The sequence below is a fragment of the Hyperolius riggenbachi genome, chromosome 10 (assembly GCF_040937935.1).
Source record: "Hyperolius riggenbachi isolate aHypRig1 chromosome 10, aHypRig1.pri, whole genome shotgun sequence".
NCBI classification, from domain to species: domain Eukaryota; kingdom Metazoa; phylum Chordata; class Amphibia; order Anura; family Hyperoliidae; genus Hyperolius; species Hyperolius riggenbachi.
Window position 1 is genome coordinate 65,637,803 of NC_090655.1, and position 8,110 is coordinate 65,645,912.

The following is an 8,110-nucleotide window of genomic DNA, read 5'->3' on the forward strand; positions in this document are numbered from 1 at the left end:
ATTGCAGTGCATACCTGTAACCTGTTCACTGCAGCTACGTGACCGCAAGCAGTGTAAAATACCACCAGTCACTGCACCTGTTCACGGTACCTGTGTGTGACAGCTGCACATTTGTAATACCAATCACTGCAGTGCATACCTGTAACCTGTTCAGTGCACCTACGTGACCGCAAGCAGTGTAATATACCACCAGTCACTGCACCTGTTCACGGTACCTGTGTGTGACAGCTGCACATTTGTAATACCAATCATTGCAGTGCATACCTGTAACCTGTTCACTGCAGCTACGTGACCGCAAGCAGTGTAAAATACCACCAGTCACTGCACCTGTTCACGGTACCTGTGTGTGACAGCTGCACATTTGTAATACCAATCACTGCAGTGCATACCTGTAACCTGTTCAGTGCACCTACGTGACCGCAAGCAGTATAATATACCACCAGTCACTGCACCTGTTCACGGTACCTGTGTGTGACAGCTGCACATTTGTAATACCAATCACTGCATACCCACCTGTTCAGTGCACCTACCCACCTATGTGAGCGCACGCAGTGTAATATACCACCAGTCACTGCACCTGTTCACGGTACCTGTGTGTGTGACAGCTGCAAATTTGTAATACTAGTCATTGCATAATTGTTCACTGCACCTGTGTGACCGCACGCTGTTTAGTATACCAGTCCGTGCATACCTGTTAACTGCACCTGTGTGACAGCTGCACATTGTATTGTAATACCAGTCACTGCATACCTTTCACTGCACCTGTGTGACTGCACATTGTATTAGTCAAGTCAGTGCATACCTTTCACTTCATCCCCCGCGATATGGACAAAACAACAGGCAGAGACAGACCCAGAGGCAGGCCACCCGGCAGGTCTGTTCAAGGTCGTGCTGACGTGATTTTGTGCAGCCCTAGACCAAAGTACAGTGCTCAGAAGAAGGCATGTCCCATCAACTCCCAAGATTGTCAGGACGTGGGTGACTATTTAACACAGAACGCCTCATCTTCCACAGCCACCATCGCTACTCCAAGTACCACATCCGCTACATTTGACACTTCGCAGGAGTTATTTGGTGGGGAAATCACTGATTCACAGCCATTATTGCTACAACAAGATGAAGTCGCTAAGCAAGTTACACCACCTCATATGTCTGAGTTAGGTGACACTATGGACGTAAGGTGTGAGGAGGATGATGATGAAGTACCTGCTGTTGGTGCAGTTTTGGAGGTGTTTCATACAAGCAAAGCTGGGGAGGATGATTATGATGATATGGATGCCACGTGGGTTCCCAATAGAGGAGATGAACAGGGGGACAGTTCAGAAGGGGAGTCAGAAAGGAGTAGGAGGAGTTCCTGAAAGAAGCAGGGGGAGCTCGTCGTCAGAAACAGCTGGTGGCAGCCATGCGCCACCAGCCACCCAGCGCCATGTATTTCCACCTATAGACAGCCAGCCAACATGCCCTTCAACATCGGCTGCTGACACCACTATAGTGCACATACCCCAAGGTGGCTCAGTGGTGTGGAAAATGATTTAGTGTGTATGCCAAAGATCAGAGCAATGCCATCTGTACTCTCTGCCACCAAAAATTGAGCCGTGGAAAGGCCAACACCCACATAGGGACAACTGCCTTACAAAGACACATGCAGAAAAGGCACAAACTGCAATAGGAAGACCACCTGAGCAAAAGCAGCACACAAAAGCAAAGCCACCCTCCTTCTCCTCTTCCTCCTTCAGGTGCATCATCTTCAGCCGCTTTCTCCCTTGCACCTTCACAATCACAGCCAACCTCCTCCACTCCGCCTCTCACCTTGAGCGGCTCCTGCTCCTCTGCCCACAGCAGCAGCCAGGTGTCCGTGAGGGAAATCTTTGAGCGGAAGAAGCCAATGTCTGCCAGTCACCCCCTTGCCCGGCGTCTGACAGCTGGCTTGGCGGAACTGTTATCCTGCCAGCTGTTACCATACCAGCTGGTGGACTCTGAGGCCTTCCGAAAATGTGTGGCCATTGGGACACCGCAGTGGAAGATACCAGGCCGCAATTATTTCTCAAAAAAGGTGATACCCAAACTATACCGTGAAGTAGAAAGGCAAGTGATGTCATCTCTGGCACACAGCATTGGGTCAAGGGTCCATCTGACCACGGATGCCTGGTCTGCCAAGCATGGTCAGGGCAGGTACATTACTTACACAGCCCATTGGGTCAACCTGGTGACCGCTGGCAAGCAGGGAGTACGTGGCTGTGCAGCGGACCAATTTGTGACACCTCCACAGCTTGCTGGCAGGCCTGCTGCCACCTCCTTTCCTACTCCTCCTGTTACATCCTCTTCACAGTCGTCCTCCTCCTCCTCTTTGACTGGTGCTGCAATCTCCTCTCCAGCTACACAGCCCCAGCTCCTCAGGGCCCATGCTGCATGCCAGGTACAACGGTGTCACGCCATCTTAGACATGTCTTGCCTCAAAGCGGAGAGTCACACTGGAGCAGCTCTCCTGGCTGCTCTGAACAAACGGGTGGATCAGAGATTCGTGTGTAAGTACCCAGGCTTACAGGACGTCCTGAAGCAGGCCTGGAAGTTGTGTGGGCATTTCAGGCGGTCTTACACGGCCATGGCACGCTTGGCCGATATTCAGAGGAGAAACAACTTGCCAGTGAGGCGCTTGATTTGCGATAGCCCAACTTGCTGGAATTCGACCCTCCTGATGTTCGACCGCCTGCTACAACAGGAGAAAGCCGTCACCCAGTATCTCTACAACTACAGTAGAAGGACATGCTCTGGGGAGATGGGGATGTTCTGGCCGAAGAACTGGACACTCATGCGAAATGCGTGCAGGCTCATGCGGACCTTTGAGGAGGTGACAAACATGGTGAGTTGCAGTGAAGGCGCCATCAGCGACTTGATCCCGTATGCCTTCTTCCTGGAGCGTGCCGTGCGTAGAGTGGTGGATCAAGCTGTGGATGTGTGTGAACAGGAACATTTACAGGAGGAAGAGTTGTGGTATCAATTCTCTTCAGAACCAGATGTTTCCTCAACACCTGCAGCAGCACAGAGGGGGGAGGAGGAGGAAGGGGTGTGTGGGGAAGAGGAGTCCGGTGATGAGGAAGGTGTGTTTTTTTTTTTTGTATTTGTTTTTTTTTTGAGGTGGAGGCAGCAGAAGAACAACCGCAGCAGGAGTCGCAGGGGGCTTGTGCTGCGCAACGCTCCCGTGGTATTGTTCGTGGCTGGGGGGAGGAGGAGAACTTAACTGACATCACTGAGGTAGAGCAAGAAAAGTTGGATAGTACGTCTGGATCTAACTTTGTGCAGATGGCGTCTTTCATGCTGTCCAGCCTGTTGAGGGACCCCCGTATTAAAAAAAAAAAAACTCAAGGGGAATGACCTGTACTGGGTGGCCACGCTACTATACCTTCGGTATAGGCACAAAGTGGCGGACATGTTACCAACTCACCTGAAGGCAGAAAGGATGCCTTCAAGCTGGCAACTATGCTTTACAGTGCGTTTAAGGGTGATGTCACAGCACAACGGACTAAAGGTACCACTGCCAGTAAACCTTCTCCCATGCACACGCAGGCAAAGACAGGATGCACTAGCGATCTCATGGTGATGTCTTTTATTATTAAGTCTTGAGATAATTGTTCCCTTTTTTTTAGATTGATATATGCACTCTAGTCTATTTTATAAGCTATATATTTGCGGGCAAGATAAATATCTCCTATACTGTACTATGAATGCTGGATTCTTGTATATGTAATTTGTGCATTATTAGGACTTTGCGCAAAAAAGTGGGATCAGCGCATCACCAGGCTGATCCCACTTTTTTGCGCAATTTTCAATTGTACTTGGTAGCGTGCCCAGGCTATGCATATTAATAGGTAGGATTTAGGTAGCGTTAGGTCCCCTCCCATGGAGGAAAGACTTCTTCGACAGTGGGAGGGACAAGTACTTAACAAGTTGCATGCAAGCTGTTATAGGAAACTAACATCCTCCAAGTGGTAGACAGGTCATGTGTATGCTCAGTGTGTATTTTATCCCATAAGTGGGGCTTGCACTCTTTTGCAGGTAAGCACTCATCTGTTTTTAAGTAGCGCTGTTCATTTCTTTGCTATGCATTATTAGGACTATTTTTTATATATATATATATAATATATATTTTTTTTTTTTCTTTTTATAACTTTAGTTTTTAATTTTTGTTATAAAAACCTCCTCCAGCATATGGAAATTTTGGGCATATGGACTGTTGATCCTTTTTGAACATTATATACACACACCTTCAAATGCAGCTGAACACTGCATTTGCATATTTACCATCTCCCATTTTAGATCAGCAGTCCAGATCCTTAAATTAGGTTATATTTACTTTTTTGAAAAATCGTTTTTCTGATTGATGGATCTATCGAATCATTCGATCGTTTTTCATTTAACCATAATAGTATGTATACTATTAGGATATAAATGTATAATGCATAGGTATTCATTGTATTAACCTATAACGCTGTCGATACAGTTATACTGAGGAGCTCTTTCACTATTGTAGGCACTTTTATTGGCCTGATGAAGCGGGCTTGGACCCACGAAACGCGTTGCCTGTGCTAAATAAAATTTTTTTGTCATATACAAGGATTTCGTTATTGAGGTAAGCCACCTCATATTATTTCCTCGATTTTAAGCTGTTTTTAGATGCTTTTATTTCAACCAGGGCGCCTCTTTACCTCTATATCAAAAAAGGAGGCTTGTAGATTAATTGTACCTTAAGCTCTTCGATACAGAGCGTGACACAGCCCTCAAATATGCACATGAAAAAACAAAGAAAGCTTGGGCTCCAGGTGTCAGCAAGGAATACAAATTTTATTAAATATAAACCTGACGAACTTATCTCAAGGAGCAATACTAAACAATCAACTGTTAACAACAACACGAAAGGTTAAAAACAGAAACGTAGCAGATAGCTCCATAATTCAGCTGTTATAGTAAATTTGTACGCTTCAATTGCAACATGTGTGTGGTAACATAACCGTCATGCATCCAACACTTGCCCGCGCATTTACCCCAAAGTGCACCGTGCCTAATAGCGTGTCCATTTGTTGGGGGGCCCCCTTGCAACCTTTAGACAACAAGGATTGTGATCCATTCACAGCGGTTACTTAGATCGATTGTTTATGACCACTGTAGCACATTTATATTCCTCTATTGCACAATAGGTAAGGCAACATGGAGAGATCTCACCAACTTGGCCGCCTGTATTGTTCCCATCTAGAAACGCCGCCTCACGTGGACCCAGCTGGTCCTGAAAGTCCCATCACCCCTGCTCACTCGCAGCAGGGGGCTTATGGTGATGATTCACCGGCAAATTTGAAAGCGTGCAACAGGCTTGAAGCAGCAGCGGGCACACGTTGCTCTGAAGCAACCAGCTGAGCGAAGCTCCGCCCACCGACGCGTTTCGAACCACCCAGGTTCTTTGTCAAGGTGTGGCTTGTTCCTAGTGCGTCACCCTTTTCATTGCGTGTGTCACGCCCATCCCCATTCCAGCATGCACCAAGAGGAGGAGGAGAGCAGAGAAGGGAAAGGGAGGAGAGAGACACACAAGACCGCGCGTCCTGGCCAATCCCTGGATATCTCTCACCCTGCATCATCAAAACACAGGTAGCCCGGGACATCTCCACATACCGCCGCAGCCTGGAGCAGCAACAGGGTTCAGCTGTAAGAGTCCACAGCAGTACACATATCAGTCATCATGATTCCACTTGTTTTGTTTTTTCTCATCGCATTTGTTTTTAGGATGCTGCCTCTGTATCATCCAATATTTGCATTCCCCACAGAGTCCCAATTCATTCCGCTATATCAACTTTATTTATCTTGGCGTTACACAGCTTCATACCATCCATTCCAGTGGGGATCAAGAAGATTTATATTATGTTCATATACGTCTTCTTTTACATTACATGTAGGCTCCAGAGACATATCCTTATCAACACGGAAGGGTACACTTCTGCACACGGTGCGCCTAAGTCATTCACTGCGGAACCAGGCATACCCATACCATAATGTTAAAGTGGTACAGCTCAAAAAAGGGGGGGGGCAATCTGTCACCAACATTAATGATGATGTCACAGGATCAGCCATACCTTGCCGATTTTAGAAAAGGTGACAGATCCAATCTTGCGTTCAAACCATTGGGGGCCACTGTATCAAGCTTAAATATCCACATTGATTCTTTACAAAGTAATACTTCGTCAAAGTCGCCCCTGCGGCTCGAGATATTGAGCTTGTATATCCCTTTTACAGTTGTTCCCCTTAACTTGTTGCCATGAGCCTCTCTATAGTGTTCTGCAATATTGGTCTGACCCTTCCCCCCAACAATAATAGCTAAGTGCTCCAGTACCCGTTCTTTTAGGGCCCTTTTAGTTTTCCCTATATACTTAAGATGACATGGACACTCTATCATATACACCACCTTTTCACTGTCACAGTTGATGAAAGATTTTATGTCATATGTGGTGTCACCTAGTCTATTCTGAAAGGTCCTAGTTCTATCAATGAACGGGCAAAGCTTGCACTTGCCACACCTAAACATACCATTTGGCACACGCTCCTGTAGCCACGTATTTGGTTTAGCCTGTATCTCACTGTGAACCAAACGGTCTCTGAGGTTGGGGGCCCTCCTCGCTGTCAGCAAGGGGCGGGGGCCCACAACCTCAGAGACCTCTCTTGACGCCATAAGCACCGGCCAGAATTTTGTCAACAGCCCCTGTAGTCGTTCCCGATGAGCCCCATATCTGGTGATAATTCGTACAAATCCATGCTCATCTGCCTGATTCTTGTCTTTTGGGGCCAGCAAACTTTTACGATCCAGGGACCAAGCTCTCTTCAATGCCTTCCTTAAGACTGAATGTGAGTACCCGCGGGTTTGAAATCGCCCATACATTGCTCGTGACTCCCTCCGAAAGTCGTCATCGCATGAGCAGTTCCTCTGTACTCGAAGGAACTGCCCATACGGAATTCCGCGCTTCAAGAATCGAGGGTGATGGCTGTCGGCATGTAAAATAGTGTTGCCAGCTGTACCCTTGCGATAAGAGGAAGATACCACCTCTCCCCCCTCGATTCTTAGCATTAGGTCCAGGAACGAAATCTCCTGTCCGAATGTGTATGTGAGCCGTATATTTTTACCATTGATATTTAGTCTGTCAATGAAACTTTTTAACTCGTCGGACGTTCCACTCCATACCATCAATATGTCGTCTATGTAACGAATCCAGAGGGCGACGTGTGCCCCGTACTCCGGGACAGGGAAGACATCTTCGCGTTCCCACAGTCCCAGGTGCAAGCATGCATACGCCGGGGCACACGCCGCCCCCATAGACGTGCCGCGGATCTGTCGATAGAAACGACCCCGAAAAACGAAACAATTTAAATGCAATATTAGCTCCATAGACTCCACAAGGAAGGCATTATGTAGGTCAGCCCCTGGATAGCGTTCACCCAGAAAGAAAGACATTGCCCGGAGCCCCTCCGCATGTGGGATCGAGGTATACAAGGATTCAACGTCGATCCCCACGAGGAGGGACCCCGGGGGTGCCAAAAAGCCAGCCAGTACACCCAGCACATCGCAAGTGTCCTGCACATATGAGGGGAGTGACTGAACAAGGGATTTTAATTTCTGATCGATCAATTGTCCCAACCTTTGTGTGGGGCTACCGAGATAGCCGAAACTATGGGTCGCCCCGGTGGCTTTGTTATGGATTTATGTAATTTGGGCAAAGTATACAATGTAGGTACATTGTATGTCACCACCTCCAGATAGTCAAACTCCTGTTTGGTAATTACTTCACGAAATAACCCCTCATCTAGGAGTTCATTAACACGTTCAACAATTACTGGAAATGGATTTTTTTCCAATCGTTCATATGTCTCCCGATCATTTAACTGGCGCATGATCTCCTCTATATATGCCTCCTCATCCTGGAGGACCACATTGCCTCCCTTGTCACTCGGTTTGATGACAATCCCTGGAGCTTTCGCCAACTCATCCAGTGCAACAAATTCTTTACCTCTAATTGTTAATGGTGATGTCGGTCATGCAGACATTCTTTAGTCCAACGCCTCGCCTTAGCACTTCTGG

General features: G+C 47.3%; 1 long non-coding RNA gene across 1 annotated transcript in view; it reads left to right on the forward strand.

Moving 5' to 3' along the window:
* Positions 1 to 4,606, forward strand: part of LOC137534183 (uncharacterized) — a 91,814-nt gene extending 87,208 nt beyond the window's left edge. Inside the window, exon 3 of the long non-coding RNA XR_011024324.1 lies at positions 4,529 to 4,606. This is a non-coding gene — a long non-coding RNA (uncharacterized lncRNA). The remainder of the gene's footprint in view (positions 1 to 4,528) is intronic.
* Positions 4,607 to 8,110: the final 3,504 nt, after the last annotated feature.